The sequence below is a fragment of the Salvelinus fontinalis genome, chromosome 3 (assembly GCF_029448725.1).
Source record: "Salvelinus fontinalis isolate EN_2023a chromosome 3, ASM2944872v1, whole genome shotgun sequence".
In the NCBI taxonomy this organism is placed as follows: Eukaryota; Metazoa; Chordata; class Actinopteri; order Salmoniformes; family Salmonidae; genus Salvelinus; species Salvelinus fontinalis.
Window position 1 is genome coordinate 69,977,694 of NC_074667.1, and position 20,000 is coordinate 69,997,693.

At 41.5% G+C, this 20,000-nt stretch overlaps 1 protein-coding gene across 1 annotated transcript in view; it reads right to left on the reverse strand.

Moving 5' to 3' along the window:
- LOC129851375 (metabotropic glutamate receptor 7-like) overlaps positions 1-20,000 on the reverse strand; it is a 446,516-nt gene that overhangs the window by 378,025 nt on the left and 48,491 nt on the right. The gene's annotated exons all lie outside the window — the stretch shown is intronic.

A 20,000-nucleotide genomic window follows, 5' to 3' on the forward strand; every position in this document is an offset into this window, starting at 1 on the left:
TGTATATACATGTTATGTTATCTCACTCCTCAAACCCACAGTTTGGAGAGGGGAGGCCACCTGTATATACATGTTATGTTATATCACTCCTCAAACCCACAGTTTGGAGAGGGGAGGCCACCACATGTTATGTTATATCACTCCTCAAACCCACAGTTTGGAGAGGGGAGGCCACCTGTTATACATGTTATGTTATCTCACTCCTCAAACCCACAGTTTGGAGAGGGGAGGCCACCTGTATATACATGTTATGTTATATCACTCCTCAAACCCACAGTTTGGAGAGGGGAGGCCACCTGTTAAACACCTGTTATGGTATCGCACTCAAACCCTTGTAATTTTTTGTCTTATGTTGCACCTAACTAAAAATGTTCAGGAATATTCTTATCATGATACTGTAAAATACTCATCAAATCAACAGTGTAATGTTTGGATTCAGTCTTGTGTCACGTGAACTGTTTTGTCCTCAACTTTGGTATTAATAATTTCCCCATTAACTACAAATTGTTCCGTTTTCAATTGCTACCAAGGTTACACATATACTTTTTTTATATATTTCGTCTGAAAGAGACATTTCAATATAACCCAAATCCATATAGGCCAATTCCCACGAGTGTAAAGGAGTTAATTAACAGTGGCTTTGGTGACCTCTTCTTTGTTGTTTGTTCGAACTGTAGATTTCCACTTTTAAGTAATGTGCAACATAAAGTTACTTCATGACCTAGCCACAAGAGACTGCTCTGTGAAAACACTATGTTCCCCTGGAGTGGGCTAAGCAGAATGGAAAGCCTGAAGTGGTGCCGTACGATAGATGTGTCCTGGCTAGCGTCCCAGACTTCCGCGGCTGCCTTAAAACCCCGGATACCTAATTGACATCCAGCTCAGACTCATTCAGCCCAGGGTCCGCAGCCTGAAACAAATTGGTACACTCGTGTAGAAGACAATTGCATTCTCAAACAAAACAATCACCTGGTAAAAAAATAAAAAATAAATCGAGGTGCCTACTTCATATGTACAATACAGTAAAATTAAGGCTGCGATTAAATCTGAGCCACATTAAAGTGACGGATTACTATACACTGCCTATTTTAAAGGCAGAGAGTGCATTAACGCCAAACAATATACAATATATTTCATAGAAAATGATGTGGTTACCATGGGTACAGGTCCTGTTTATTTGATGAAGTCAGGCAAAGTACTTTGTAGAAACATTAACAGATGATTTCTCCCTATTGCCATGACATACATTTCTTTCCTTAGTTACTGCAGACAGACATCACATCCTGGTCTTTCCTTAGTTACTGCAGACATCAACAACACATCCTGGTCTCTCCTTAGTTACTGCAGACAGACATCACCATCACATCCTGGTCTCTCCTTAGTTACTGCAGACAGACATCACATCCTGGTCTCTCCTTAGTAACTGCAGACAGACATCACCATCACATCCTGGTCTTTCCTTAGTTACTGCAGACATCAACATCACATCCTGGTCTCTCCTTAGTTACTGCAGACATCAACAACACATCCTGGTCTCTCCTTAGTTACTGCAGACATCAACATCACATCCTGGTCTTTCCTTAGTTACTGCAGACATCAACATCACATCCTGGTCTCTCCTTAGTTACTGCAGACAGACATCACATCCTGGTCTTTCCTTAGTTACTGCAGACATCAACAACACATCCTGGTCTCTCCTTAGTTACTGCAGACATCAACATCACATCCTGGTCTTTCCTTAGTTACTGCAGACATCACCATCACATCCTGGTCTCTCCTTAGTTACTGCAGACAGACATCACCATCACATCCTGGTCTCTCCTTAGTTACTGCAGACAGACATCACATCATGGTCTCTCCTTAGTTACTGCAGACAGACATCACATCCTGGTCTCTCCTTAGTTACTGCAGACAGACATCACCATCACATCCTGGTCTCTCCTTAGTTACTGCAGACAGACATCACATCCTGGTCTCTCCTTAGTTACTGCAGACAGACATCACCATCACATCCTGGTCTCTCCTTAGTTACTGCAGACAGACATCACATCCTGGTCTCTCCTTAGTTACTGCAGACAGACATCACCATCACATCCTGGTCTCTCCTTAGTTACTGCAGACATCAGCATCACATCCTGGTCTCTCCTTAGTTACTGCAGACAGACATCACCATCACATCCTGGTCTTTCCTTAGTTACTGCAGACAGACATCACATCCTGGTCTCTCCTTAGTTACTGCAGACAGACATCAACATCACATCCTGGTCTCTCCTTAGTTACTGCAGACAGACATCACCATCACATCCTGGTCTCTCCTTAGTTACTGCAGACATCAACATCACATCCTGGTCTCTCCTTAGTTACTGTAGACATCAACATCACATCCTGGTCTCTCCTTAGTTACTGCAGACAGACATCACATCCTGGTCTCTCCTTAGTTATTGCAGACAGACATCACCATCACATCCTGGTCTCTCCTTAGTTACTGCAGACAGACATCACATCCTGGTCTCTAATTAGTTACTGCAGACATCACCATCACATCCTGGTATCTCCTTAGTTACTGCAGACAGACATCAACACCATCACATCCTGGTCTCTCCTTAGTTACAGCAGACATCAACATCACATCCTGGTCTCTCCTTAGTTACTGCAGACAGACATCACATCCTGGTCTCTCCTTAGTTACTGCAGACAGACATCAACATCACATCCTGGTCTCTCCTTAGTTACTGCAGACAGACATCACATCCTGGTCTCTCCTTAGTTACTGCAGACAGACATCACCATCACATCATGGTCTCTACTTAGTTACTGCAGACAGACATCACCATCACATCCTGGTCTCTCCTTAGTTACTGCAGACAGACATCACATCCTGGTCTCTCCTTAGTTACTGCAGACATCACCATCACATCCTGGTCTCTCCTTAGTTACTGCAGACAGACATCACATCCTGGTCTCTCCTTAGTTACTGCAGACAGACATCACATCCTGGTCTCTCCTTAGTTACTGCAGACAGACATCACATCCTGGTCTCTCCTTAGTTACTGCAGACATCATCACCATCACATCCTGGTCTCTCCTTAGTTACTGCAGACAGACATCATCAACATCACATCCTGGTCTCTCCTTAGTTACTGCAGACAGACATCATCAACATCACATCCTGGTCTCTCCTTAGTTACTGCAGACAGACATCATCAACATCACATCCTGGTCTCTCCTTAGTTACTGCAGACATCAACATCACATCCTGGTCTCTCCTTAGTTACTGCAGACAGACATCACCATCACATCCTGGTCTCTCCATAGTTACTGCAGACAGACATCACCATCACATCCTGGTCTCTCCTTAGTTACTGCAGACAGACATCACCATCACATCCTGGTCTTTTCTTAGTTACTGCAGACAGACATCAACACCATCACATCCTGGTCACTCCTTAGTTACTGCAGACAGACATCACCATCACATCCTGGTCTCTCCTTAGTTACTGCAGACAGACATCATCAACATCACATCCTGGTCTCTCCTTAGTTACTGCAGACATCAACATCACATCCTGGTCTCTCCTTAGTTACTGCAGACAGACATCACATCCTGGTCTCTCCTTAGTTACTGCAGACAGACATCACCATCACATCCTGGTCTCTCCTTAGTTACTGCAGACAGACATCACCATCACATCCTGGTCTCTCCTTAGTTATTGCAGACAGACATCACATCCTGGTCTCTCCTTAGTTACTGCAGACAGACATCACCATCACATCCTGGTCTCTCCTTAGTTACTGCAGACAGACATCACCATCACATCCTGGTCTCTCCTTAGTTACTGCAGACAGACATCACATCCTGGTCTCTCCTTAGTTACTGCAGACAGACATCACATCCTGGTCTCTCCTTAGTTACTGCAGACAGACATCAACATCACATCCTGGTCTCTCCTTAGTTACTGCAGACATCACATCCTGGTCTCTCCTTAGTTACTGCAGACAGACATCACATCCTGGTCTCTCCTTAGTTACTGCAGACAGACATCACCATCACATCCTGGTCTCTCCTTAGTTACTGCAGACAGACATCAACATCACATCCTGGTCTCTCCTTAGTTACTGCAGACAGACATCACATCCTGGTCTCTCCTTAGTTACTGCAGACAGACATCAACATCACATCCTGGTCTCTCCTTAGTTACTGCAGACAGACATCACCATCACATCCTGGTCTCTCCTTAGTTACTGCAGACATCACCATCACATCCTGGTCTCTCCTTAGTTACTGCAGACAGACATCACCATCACATCCTGGTCTCTCCTTAGTTACTGCAGACAGACATCACCATCACATCCTGGTCTCTCCTTAGTTACTGCAGACAGACATCACATCCTGGTCTCTCCATAGTTACTGCAGACAGACATCACCATCACATCCTGGTCACTCCTTAAGTACTGCAGACAGACATCACCATCACATCCTGGTCACTCCTTAGTTACTGCAGACAGACATCACCATCACATCCTGGTCTCTCCTTAGTTACTGCAGACAGACATCACCATCACATCATGGTCTCTCCTTAGTTACTCCAGACAGACATCACATCCTGGTCTCTAATTAGTTACTGCAGACATCACCATCACATCCTGGTCTTTCCTTAGTTACTGCAGACATCATCACCATCACATCCTGGTCTCTCCTTAGTTATTGCAGACAGACATCACATCCTGGTCTCTCCTTAGTTACTGCAGACAGACATCACATCCTGGTCTCTAATTAGTTACTGCAGACATCACAATCACATCCTGGTCTCTCCTTAGTTACAGCAGACATCAACATCACATCCTGGTCTCTCCTTAGTTACTGCAGACAGACATCACCATCACATCATGGTCTCTCCTTAGTTACTGCAGACAGACATCACATCCTGGTCTCTCCTTAGTTACTGCAGACAGACATCACATCCTGGTATCTCCTTAGTTACTGCAGACAGACATCACATCCTGGTCTCTCCTTAGTTACTGCAGACAGACATCACCATCACATCATGGTCTCTACTTAGTTACTGCAGACAGACATGACCATCACATCCTGGTCTCTCCTTAGTTACTGCAGACAGACATCATCACCATCACATCCTGGTCTCTCCTTAGTTACTGCAGACAGACATCACATCCTGGTCTCTCCTTAGTTACTGCAGACAGACATCACCATCACATCCTGGTCTCTCCTTAGTTACTGCAGACAGACATCACCATCACATCCTGGTCTCTCCTTAGTTACTGCAGACATCATCACCATCACATCCTGGTCTCTCCTTAGTTACTGCAGACAGACATCACATCCTGGTCTCTCCTTAGTTACTGCAGACAGACATCACCATTACATCCTGGTCTCTCCTTAGTTACTGCAGACAGACATCAACATCACATCCTGGTCTCTCCTTAGTTACTGCAGACAGACATCACATCCTGGTCTCTCCTTAGTTACTGCAGACAGACATCACCATCACATCATGGTCTCTACTTAGTTACTGCAGACAGACATCCCCATCACATCCTGGTCTCTCCTTAGTTACTGCAGACAGACATCACATCCTGGTCTCTCCTTAGTTACTGCAGACAGACATCAACATCCTGGTCTCTCCTTAGTTACTGCAGACAGAAATCACCATCACATCAGGGTCTCTACTTAGTTACTGCAGACAGACATCACCATCACATCCTGGTCTCTCCTTAGTTACTGCAGACAGACATCACCATCACATCCTGGTCTCTCCTTAGTTACTGCAGACAGACATCACATCCTGGTCTCTCCTTAGTTACTGCAGACAGTCATCACCATCACATCCTGGTCTCTCCTTAGTAACTGCAGACAGACATCACATCCTGGTCTCTCCTTAGTTACTGCAGACAGACATCACCATCACATCATGGTATCTCCTTAGTTACTGCAGACAGACATCAACATCACATCCTGGTCTCTCCTTAGTTACTGCAGACAGACATCACATCCTGGTCTCTCCTTAGTTACTGCAGACAGACATCACATCCTGGTATCTCCTTAGTTACTCCAGACAGACATCACATCCTGGTCTCTCCTTAGTTACTGCAGACAGACATCACCATCACATCATGGTCTCTACTTAGTTACTGCAGACAGACATCACATCACATCCTGGTCTCTCCTTAGTTACTGCAGACAGACATCACATCACATCCTGGTCTCTCCTTAGTTACTGCAGACAGACATCACATCCTGGTCTCTCCTTAGTTACTGCAGACAGACATCAACATCACATCCTGGTCTTTTCTTAGTTACTGCAGACAGACATCACCATCACATCCTGGTCTCTCCTTAGTTACAGCAGACAGACATCACCATCACATCCTGGTCTCTCCTTAGTTACTGCAGACAGACATCACCATCACATCCTGGTCTCTCCTTAGTTACTGCAGACAGACATCACCATCACATCCTGGTCTCTCCTTAGTTACTGCAGACATCAACATCACATCCTGGTCTCTCCTTAGTTACTCTAGACATCAACATCACATCCTGGTCTCTCCTTAGTTACTGCAGACAGACATCACATCCTGGTCTCTCCTTAGTTACTGCAGAAAGACATAACATCCTGGTCTCTCCTTAGTTACTACAAACAGACATCAACATCACATCCTGGTCTCTCCTCAGTTACTGCAGACAGACAGACATCACATCCTGGTCTCTCCTTAGTTACTGCAGACAGACATCACCATCACATCCTGGTCTCTCCTTAGTTACTGCAGACAGACATCACATCCTGGTCTCTCCTTAGTTACTGCAGACAGACATCATCATCACATCCTGGTCTCTCCTTAGTTACTGCAGACAGACATCACATCCTGGTCTCTCCTTAGTTACTGCAGACAGACATCAACATCACATCCTGGTCTCTCCTTAGTTACTGCAGACAGACATCACCATCACATCCTGGTCTCTCCTTAGTTACTGCAGACAGACATCACATCCTGGTCTCTCCATAGTTACTGCAGACAGACATCACCATCACATCCTGGTCTCTCCTTAGTTACTGCAGACAGACATCACCATCACATCCTGGTCTCTCCTTAGTTACTGCAGACAGACATCACATCCTGGTCTCTAATTAGTTACAGCAGACAGACATCACCATCACATCCTGGTCTCTCCTTAGTTACTGCAGACAGACATCACCATCACATCCTGGTCTCTCCTTAGTTACTGCAGACAGACATCACCATCACATCCTGGTCTTTCCTTAGTTACTGCAGACATCAATATCACATCCTGGTCTCTCCTTAGTTACTGCAGACATCTACATCACATCCTGGTCTCTCCTTAGTTACTGCAGACAGACATCAACATCACATCCTGGTCTCTCCTTAGTTACTGCAGACAGACATCACATCCTGGTCTCTCCTTAGTTACTGCAGACAGACATCACCATCACATCCTGGTCTCTCCTTAGTTACAGCAGACAGACATCATCAACATCACATCCTGGTCTCTCCTTAGTTACTGCAGACAGACATCACCATCACATCCTGGTCTCTCCTTAGTTACTGCAGACAGACATCATCAACATCACATCCTGGTCTCTCCTTAGTTACTGCAGACAGACATCACCATCACATCATGGTCTCTCCTTAGTTACTGCAGACAGACATCACATCCTGGTCTCTCCTTAGTTACTGCAGACAGACATCACCATCACATCCTGGTCTCTCCTTAGTTACTGCAGACAGACATCAACATCACATCCTGGTCTCTCCTTAGTTACTGCAGACAGACATCACATCATGGTCTCTCCTTAGTTACTGCAGACAGAAATCAACATCACATCCTGGTCTCTCCTTAGTTACTGCAGACATCACCATCACATCCTGGTCTCTCCTTAGTTACTGCAGACAGACATCACCATCACATCCTGGTCTCTCCTTAGTTACTGCAGACATCACCATCACATCCTGGTCTCTCCTTAGTTACTGCAGACAGACATCACCATCACATCCTGGTCTCTCCTTAGTTACTGCAGACATCACCATCACATCCTGGTCACTCCTTAGTTACTGCAGACAGACATCACATCCTGGTCTCTCCTTAGTTATTGCAGACAGACATCACCATCACATCCTGGTCTCTCTTTAGTTACTGCAGACAGACATCACATCCTGGTCTCTAATTAGTTACTGCAGACATCACCATCACATCCTGGTCTCTTCTTAGTTACTGCAGACAGACATCACCATCACATCCTGGTCTCTCCTTAGTTACTGCAGACAGACATCACATCCTGGTCTCTAATTAGTTACTGCAGACAGACATCAACATCACATCCTGGTCTCTCCTTAGTTACTGCAGACAGACATCACATCCTGGTCTCTCGTTAGTTACTGCAGACAGACATCACATCCTGGTCTCTAATTAGTTACTGCAGACATCACCATCACATCCTGGTCTCTTCTTAGTTACTGCAGACAGACATCACCATCACATCCTGGTCTCTCCTTAGTTACTGCAGACAGACATCACATCCTGGTCTCTAATTAGTTACTGCAGACAGACATCAACATCACATCCTGGTCTCTCCTTAGTTACTGCAGACAGACATCACATCCTGGTCTCTCCTTAGTTACTGCAGACAGACATCACATCCTGGTCTCTAATTAGTTACTGCAGACATCACCATCACATCCTGGTCTCTCCTTAGTTACTGCAGACAGACATCACATCCTGGTCTCTAATTAGTTACTGCAGACATCACCATCACATCCTGGTCTCTCCTTAGTTACTGCAGACAGACATCACATCCTGGTCTCTCCTTAGTTATTGCAGACAGACATCACCATCACATCCTGGTCTCTCTTTAGTTACTGCAGACAGACATCACATCCTGGTCTCTAATTAGTTACTGCAGACATCACCATCACATCCTGGTCTCTCCTTAGTTACTGCAGACAGACATCAACACCATCACATCCTGGTCTCTCCTTAGTTACAGCAGACATCAACATCACATCCTGGTCTCTCCTTAGTTACTGCAGACAGACATCACCATCACATCATGGTCTCTCCTTAGTTACTGCAGACAGACATCACATCCTGGTCTCTCCTTAGTTACTGCAGACAGACATCACATCCTGGTATCTCCTTAGTTACTGCAGACAGACATCACATCCTGGTCTCTCCTTAGTTACTGCAGACAGACATCACCATCACATCATGGTCTCTACTTAGTTACTGCAGACAGACATCACCATCACATCCTGGTCTCTCCTTAGTTACTGCAGACAGACATCATCACCATCACATCCTGGTCTCTCCTTAGTTACTGCAGACAGACATCACATCCTGGTCTCTCCTTAGTTACTGCAGACAGACATCACCATCACATCCTGGTCTCTCCTTAGTAACTGCAGACAGACATCACATCCTGGTCTCTCCTTAGTTACTGCAGACAGACATCACCATCACATCCTGGTCTCTCCTTAGTAACTGCAGACAGACATCACATCCTGGTCTCTCCTTAGTTACTGCAGACAGTTATCACATCCTGGTCTCTCCTTAGTTACTGCAGACAGACATCACCATCACATCCTGGTCTCTCCTTAGTTACTGCAGACAGACATCACCATCACATCCTGGTCTCTCCTTAGTTACTGCAGACAGACATCACATCCTGGTCTCTCCTTAGTTACTGCAGACAGACATCACATCCTGGTATCTCCTTAGTTACTGCAGACAGACATCAACATCCTGGTCTCTCCTTAGTTACTGCAGACAGAAATCACCATCACATCAGGGTCTCTACTTAGTTACTGCAGACAGACATCACCATCACATCCTGGTCTCTCCTTAGTTACTGCAGACAGACATCACCATCACATCCTGGTCTCTCCTTAGTTACTGCAGACAGACATCACATCCTGGTCTCTCCTTAGTTACTGCAGACAGTCATCACCATCACATCCTGGTCTCTCCTTAGTAACTGCAGACAGACATCACATCCTGGTCTCTCCTTAGTTACTGCAGACAGACATCACCATCACATCATGGTATCTCCTTAGTTACTGCAGACAGACATCAACATCACATCCTGGTCTCTCCTTAGTTACTGCAGACAGACATCACATCCTGGTCTCTCCTTAGTTACTGCAGACAGACATCACATCCTGGTATCTCCTTAGTTACTCCAGACAGACATCACATCCTGGTCTCTCCTTAGTTACTGCAGACAGACATCACCATCACATCATGGTCTCTACTTAGTTACTGCAGACAGACATCACATCACATCCTGGTCTCTCCTTAGTTACTGCAGACAGACATCACATCACATCCTGGTCTCTCCTTAGTTACTGCAGACAGACATCACCATCACATCCTGGTCTCTCCTTAGTTACAGCAGACAGACATCACCATCACATCCTGGTCTCTCCTTAGTTACTGCAGACAGACATCACCATCACATCCTGGTCTTTTCTTAGTTACTGCAGACAGACATCACCATCACATCCTGGTCTCTCCTTAGTTACTGCAGACAGACATCACCATCACATCCTGGTCTTTTCTTAGTTACTGCAGACAGACATCACCATCACATCCTGGTCTCTCCTTAGTTACAGCAGACAGACATCACCATCACATCCTGGTCTCTCCTTAGTTACTGCAGACAGACATCACATCCTGGTCTCTCCATAGTTACTGCAGACAGACATCACATCCTGGTCTCTCCTTAGTTACTGCAGACAGACATCACATCCTGGTCTCTCCTTAGTTACTGCAGACAGACATCACATCCTGGTCTCTCCTTAGTTACTGCAGACAGACATCACATCCTGGTCTCTCCTTAGTTACTGCAGACAGACATCACATCCTGGTCTCTCCTTAGTTACTGCAGACAGACATCACCATCACATCCTGGTCTTTTCTTAGTTACTGCAGACAGACATCACCATCACATCCTGGTCTCTCCTTAGTTACTGCAGACATCAACATCACATCCTGGTCTCTCCTTAGTTACTCTAGACATCAACATCACATCCTGGTCTCTCCTTAGTTACTGCAGACAGACATAACATCCTGGTCTCTCCTTAGTTACTACAGACAGACATCAACATCACATCCTGGTCTCTCCTCAGTTACTGCAGACAGACAGACATCACATCCTGGTCTCTCCTTAGTTACTGCAGACAGACATCACCATCACATCCTGGTCTCTCCTTAGTTACTGCAGACAGACATCACATCCTGGTCTCTCCTTAGTTACTGCAGACAGACATCAACATCACATCCTGGTCTCTCCTTAGTTACTGCAGACAGACATCACATCCTGGTCTCTCCTTAGTTACTGCAGACAGACATCAACATCACATCCTGGTCTCTCCTTAGTTACTGCAGACAGACATCAACATCACATCTTGGTCTCTCCTTAGTTACTGCAGACAGACATCACATCCTGGTCTCTCCTTAGTTACTGCAGACAGACATCACCATCACATCCTGGTCTCTCCTTAGTTACTGCAGACATCATCACCATCACATCCTGGTATCTCCTTAGTTACTGCAGACAGACATCACCATCACATCCTGGTCTCTCCTTAGTTACTGCAGACATCATCACCATCACATCCTGGTCTCTCCTTAGTTACTGCAGACAGACATCACCATCACATCCTGGTCTCTCCTTAGTTACTGCAGACATCACCATCACATCCTGGTCTCTCCTTAGTTATTGCAGACAGACATCACCATCACATCCTGGTCTCTCCTTAGTTACTGCAGACAGACATCACCATCACATCCTGGTCTCTCCTTAGTTACTGCAGACATCACCATCACATCCTGGTCTCTCCTTAGTTACTGCAGACAGACATCAAATCCTGGTCTCTCCTTAGTTACTGCAGACAGACATCATCACCATCACATCCTGGTCTCTCCTTGGTTACTGCAGACAGACATCACCATCACATCCTGGTCTCTCCTTAGTTACTGCAGACAGCCATCACATCCTGGTCTCTCCTTAGTTACTGCAGACAGACATCAACATCACATCCTGGTCTCTCCTTAGTTACTGCAGACAGACATCACATCCTGGTCTTTCCTTAGTTACTGCAGACACACATCAACATCACATCCTGGTCTCTCCTTAGTTACTGCAGACAGACAGACATCACATCCTGGTCTCTCCTTAGTTACTGCAGACAGGCATCACCATCACATCCTGGTCTCTCCTTAGTTACTGCAGACATCAACATCACATCCTGGTCTCTCCTTAGTTACTGCAGACAGACAGACATCACATCCTGGTCTCTCCTTAGTTACTGCAGACAGGCATCACCATCACATCCTGGTCTCTCCTTAGTTACTGCAGACATCAACATCACATCCTGGTCTCTCCTTAGTTACTGCAGACAGACATCACATCACATCCTGGTCTCTCCTTAGTTACTGCAGACAGACATCAGATCCTGGTCTCTCCTTAGTTACTGCAGACATCACCATCACATCCTGGTCTCTCCTTAGTTACTGCAGACAGACATCACCATCACATCCTGGTCTCTCCTTAGTTACTGCAGACAGACATCACATCACATCCTGGTCTCTCCTTAGTTACTGCAGACAGACATCACATCCTGGTCTCTCCTTAGTTACTGCAGACAGACATCACATCCTGGTCTCTCCTTAGTTACTGCAGACAGACATCACATCCTGGTCTCTCCTTAGTTACTGCAGACAGACATCACCATCACATCCTGGTCTCTCCTTAGTTACTGCCGACAGACATCACCATCACATCCTGGTCTCTCCTTAGTTACTGCAGACAGACATCACATCCTGGTCTCTAATTAGTTACTGCAGACATCACCATCACATCCTGGTCTCTCCTTAGTTACTGCAGACAGACATCACATCCTGGTCTCTCCTTAGTTACTGCAGACAGACATCACATCCTGGTCTCTCCTTTGTTACTGCAGACAGACATCAACATCACATCCTGGTCTCTCCTTAGTTACTGCAGACAGACATCAACATCACATCCTGGTCTCTCCTTAGTTACTGCAGACAGACATCACATCCTGGTCTCTCCTTAGTTACTGCAGACATCACCATCACATCCTGGTCTCTCCTTAGTTACTGCAGACAGACATCACCATCACATCCTGGTCTCTCCTTAGTTACTGCAGACAGACATCACATCCTGGTCTCTCCTTAGTTACTGCAGACAGACATCACATCCTGGTCTCTCCTTAGTTACTGCAGACAGACATCACATCCTGGTCTCTCCTTAGTTACTGCAGACATCACCATCACATCCTGGTCTCTCCTTAGTTACTGCAGACAGACATCACCATCACATCCTGGTCTCTCCTTAGTTACTGCAGACAGACATCACATCCTGGTCTCTCCTTAGTTACTGCAGACAGACATCACATCCTGGTCTCTCCTTAGTTACTGCAGACAGACATCACATCCTGGTCTCTCCTTAGTTACTGCAGACAGACATCACATCCTGGTCTCTCCTTAGTTACTGCAGACAGACATCACATCCTGGTCTCTCCTTAGTTACTGCAGACATCACCATCACATCCTGGTCTCTCCTTAGTTACTGCAGACAGACATCAACATCACATCCTGGTCTCTCCTTAGTTACTGCCGACAGACATCACCATCACATCCTGGTCTCTCCTTAGTTACTGCAGACAGACATCACCCTCACATCCCAATGACATCATGCTGTATCTCATACTACGGAGAAAACAGTCTTCTGTTGACGTATTGATACTCTAAATGAAAATGGCTGGTCGATCACTAACGTCGTACACAGGACCAGCTGGTCACAGAACTATTTCATAATTAATCAACATCCAATCTTTGGGTTTGTATTTGTCATACTCAAACGTCTACGACAAAAAAAATGCACTTTTACAGCGGAGAAGTCACACAGAGATGTAATATTTCCCCTCATTTTTGTATTGGTAATGACGAGAATGACAGTTACAGTCTTTCTCTGATTGAACAGGAACCTGGCAGGGTCTCAGCAGGGCGCTGACGTTACAATGCTGCGGATCACACTAATGGGGACAGCCTCTCTGAATGAAACTCCCAACTATTCAGGGGTCAGCAAAACTCCCCAAAGATGTCACACACTTTCAGAAGAATTATCTGGAACAGTCACATAGAGATTCAAGTGTTTCCACACACCCCTTTTTCAAATCATAATGATGAGACTCAGGCAGTTACAGTGGTGTCTGTGTAGCACTCTAATAATGCATAGACCTGTCAGTGTCTTAACAGGGGGGGAAGACTAGGCAGAACACATCACATCGCAGTTCAAGGTACAAATACTGACAGCTTCCCAGAAGAAGAAAAAAAACAACTATTCAGGGTCAGCACTTTCTGCACAGAGAGGATATGTATCTTTCTCTGTGTCTGTCATGTCTCTGCTCTCCAGCTGAACGAGAGAACTAATCTACAGCTATATAACAGTACTAATCTACAGCTATATAACAGTACTACTCTACAGTATATAACAGTACTAATCTACAGCTATATAACAGTACTAATCTACAGCTATATAACAGTACTACTCTACAGTATATAACAGTACTAATCTACAGCTATATAACAGTACTAATCTACAGCTATATAACAGTACTACTCTACAGTATATAACAGTACTAATCTACAGTATATAACAGTACTAATCTACAGCTATATAACAGTACTACTCTACAGATATATAACAGTACTAATCTACAGTATATAACAGTACTACTCTACAGTATATAACAGTACTACTCTACAGGTATATAACAGTACTACTCTACAGTATATAACAGTACTACTCTACAGTATATAACAGTACTAATCTACAGCTATATAACAGTACTACTCTACAGTATATAACAGTACTAATCTACAGCTATATAACAGTACTACTCTACAGTATATAACAGTACTACTCTACAGCTATATAACAGTACTACTCTACAGTATATAACAGTACTACTCTACAGTATATAACAGTACTACTCTACAGTATATAACAGTACTACTCTACAGTATATAACAGTACTACTCTACAGCTATATAACAGTACTACTCTACAGCTATATAACAGTACTACTCTACAGTATATAACAGTACTACTCTACAGTATATAACAGTACTACTCTACAGTATATAACAGTACTACTCTACAGTATATAACAGTACTACTCTACAGGTATATAACAGTACTAATCTACAGTATATAACAGTACTAATCTACAGCTATATAACAGTACTAATCTACAGCTATATAACAGTACTACTCTACAGGTATATAACAGTACTAATCTACAGTATATAACAGTACTAATCTACAGCTATATAACAGTACTACTCTACAGGTATATAACAGTACTAATCTACAGCTATATAACAGTACTAATCTACAGCTATATAACAGTACTACTCTACAGGTATATAACAGTACTAATCTACAGTATATAACAGTACTAATCTACAGCTATATAACAGTACTAATCTACAGCTATATAACAGTACTAATCTACAGTATATAACAGTACTACTCTACAGTATATAACAGTACTACTCTACAGGTATACAACAGTACTACTCTACAGTATATAACAGTACTACTCTACAGTATATAACAGTACTAATCTACAGCTATATAACAGTACTACTCTACAGTATATAACAGTACTAATCTACAGCTATATAACAGTACTACTCTACAGTATATAACAGTACTACTCTACAGCTATATAACAGTACTACTCTACAGTATATAACAGTACTACTCTACAGTATATAACAGTACTACTATACAGTATATAACAGTACTACTCTACAGTATATAACAGTACTACTCTACAGCTATATAACAGTACTACTCTACAGCTATATAACAGTACTACTCTACAGTATATAACAGTACTACTCTACAGTATATAACAGTACTACTCTACAGTATATAACAGTACTACTCTACAGTATATAACAGTACTACTCTACAGGTATATAACAGTACTAATCTACAGTATATAACAGTACTAATCTACAGCTATATAACAGTACTAATCTACAGCTATATAACAGTACTACTCTATAGGTATATAACAGTACTAATCTACAGTATATAACAGTACTAATCTACAGCTATATAACAGTACTACTCTACAGGTATATAACAGTACTAATCTACAGCTATATAACAGTACTAATCTACAGCTATATAACAGTACTACTCTACAGGTATATAACAGTACTAATCTACAGTATATAACAGTACTAATCTACAGCTATATAACAGTACTAATCTACAGCTATATAACAGTACTAATCTACAGTATATAACAGTACTACTCTACAGCTATATAACAGTACTAATCTACAGCTATATAACAGTACTGCTCTACAGTATATAACAGTACTACTCTACAGCTATATAACAGTACTACTCTACAGGTATATAACAGTACTAATCTACAGTATATAAAAGTACTAATCTACAGCTATATAACAGTACTAATCTACAGCTATATAACAGTACTACTCTACAGGTATATAACAGTACTAATCTACAGCTATATAACAGTACTACTCTACAGTATATAACAGTACTAATCTACAGTATATAACAGTACTAATCTACAGCTATATAACAGTACTACTCTACAGGTATATAACAGTACTAATCTACAGTATATAACAGTACTAATCTACAGCTATATAACAGTACTACTCTACAGGTATATAACAGTACTAATCTACAGTATATAACAGTACTAATCTACAGCTATATAACAGTACTAATCTACAGCTATATAACAGTACTAATCTACAGTATATAACAGTACTAATCTACAGCTATATAACAGTACTAATCTACAGCTATATAACAGTACTAATCTACAGTATATAACAGTACTACTCTACAGCTATATAACAGTACTAATCTACAGCTATATAACAGTACTGCTCTACAGTATATAACAGTACTACTCTACAGCTATATAACAGTACTACTCTACAGGTATATAACAGTACTAATCTACAGTATATAACAGTACTAATCTACAGCTATATAACAGTACTAATCTACAGCTATATAACAGTACTAATCTACAGCTATATAACAGTACTACTCTACAGGTATATAACAGTACTAATCTACAGTATATAACAGTACTAATCTACAGCTATATAACAGTACTACTCTACAGGTATATAACAGTACTAATCTACAGCTATATAACAGTACTACTCTACAGTATATAACAGTACTAATCTACAGTATATAACAGTACTAATCTACAGCTATATAACAGTACTACTCTACAGGTATATAACAGTACTAATCTACAGTATATAACAGTACTAATCTACAGCTATATAACAGTACTACTCTACAGGTATATAACAGTACTAATCTACAGCTATATAACAGTACTACTCTACAGTATATAACAGTACTAATCTACAGTATATAACAGTACTAATCTACAGCTATATAACAGTACTACTCTACAGCTATATAACAGTACTACTCTACAGGTATATAACAGTACTAATCTACAGCTATATAACAGTACTACTCTACAGCTATATAACAGTACTACTCTACAGATATACAACAGTACTAATCTACAGCTATATAACAGTACTACTCTACAGGTATATAACAGTACTAATCTACAGCTATATAACAGTACTACTCTACAGCTATATAACAGTACTACTCTACAGTATATAACAGTACTAATCTACAGCTATATAACAGTACTACTCTACAGGTATATAACAGTACTAATCTACAGCTATATAACAGTACTACTCTACAGCTATATAACAGTACTACTCTACAGTATATAACAGTACTAATCTACAGCTATATAACAGTACTAATCTACAGTATATAACAGTACTAATCTACAGCTTTATAACAGTACTAATCTACAGTATATAACAGTACTACTCTACAGCTATATAACAGTACTACTCTACAGTATATAACAGTACTACTCTACAGTATATAACAGTACTATTCTACAGTATATAACAGTACTACTCTACAGTATATAACAGTACTACTCTACAGTATATAACAGTACTACTCTACAGTATATAACAGTACTACTCTACAGTATATAACAGTACTAATCTACAGTATATAACAGTACTACTCTACAGTATATAACAGTACTACTCTACAGTATATAACAGTACTACTCTACAGATATATAACAGTACTACTCTACGATATATAACAGTACTACTCTACAGCTATATAACAGTACTACTCTACAGCTATATAACAGTACTACTCTACAGTATATAACAGTACTACTCTACAGTATATAACAGTACTAATCTACAGTATATAACAGTACTACTCTACAGTATATAACAGTACTACTCTACAGTATATAACAGTACTACTCTACAGATATATAACAGTACTAATCTACAGCTATATAACAGTACTACTCTACAGTATATAACAGTACTACTCTACAGCTATATAACAGTACTAATCTACAGCTATATAACAGTACTACTCTACAGTATATAACAGTACTACTCTACAGTATATAACAGTACTACTCTACAGTATATAACAGTACTACTCTACAGTATATAACAGTACTACTCTACAGTATATAACAGTACTACTCTACAGTATATAACAGTACTACTCTACAGTATATAACAGTACTACTCTACAGTATATAACAGTTCTACTCTACAGTATATAACAGTACTACTCTACAGTATATAACAGTACTACTCTACAGTATATAACAGTACTAATCTACAGTATATAACAGTACTACTCTACAGTATATAACAGTACTACTCTACAGTATATAACAGTACTACTCTACAGTATATAACAGTACTACTCTACAGTATATAACAGTACTACTCTACAGTATATAACAGTACTACTCTACAGTATATAACAGTACTACTCTACAGCTATATAACAGTACTACTCTACAGCTATATAACAGTACTACTCTACAGTATATAACAGTACTACTCTACAGTATATAACAGTACTAATCTACAGCTATATAACAGTACTACTCTACAGTATATAACAGTACTACTCTACAGTATATAACAGTACTACTCTACAGTATATAACAGTACTACTCTACAGTATATAACAGTACTACTCTACAGTATATAACAGTACTAATCTACAGCTATATAACAGTACTACTCTACAGTATATAACAGTACTACTCTACAGTATATAACAGTACTACTCTACAGTATATAACAGTACTAATCTACAGCTATATAACAGTACTACTCTACAGTATATAACAGTACTACTCTACAGTATATAACAGTACTACTCTACAGTATATAACAGTACTAATCTACAGTATATAACAGTACTACTCTACAGTATATAACAGTACTACTCTACAGTATATAACAGTACTACTCTACAGATATAAAACAGTACTACTCTACAGTATATAACAGTACTACTCTACAGTATATAACAGTACTAATCTACAGTATATAACAGTACTACTCTACAGTATATAACAGTACTACTCTACAGTATATAACAGTACTACTCTACAGCTATATAACAGTACTAATCTACAGATATATAACAGTACTGCTCTACAGTATATAACAGTACTACTCTACAGTATATAACAGTACTACTCTACAGCTATATAACAGTACTAATCTACAGCTATATAACAGTACTACTCTACAGATATATAGCAGTACTACACTCCAGAGAGACACATCAATACTTTGAAAGTAAGTTTTGAATGTAAAGTCCTTGACAATGTGTTTCTCTCGATCCCCAGGTTTGAGGAATCCAATGTAATCCAGCTGCCCTGGACACACACACACACACACACACACACACACACACACACACACACACACACACACACACACACACACACACACACACACACACACACAC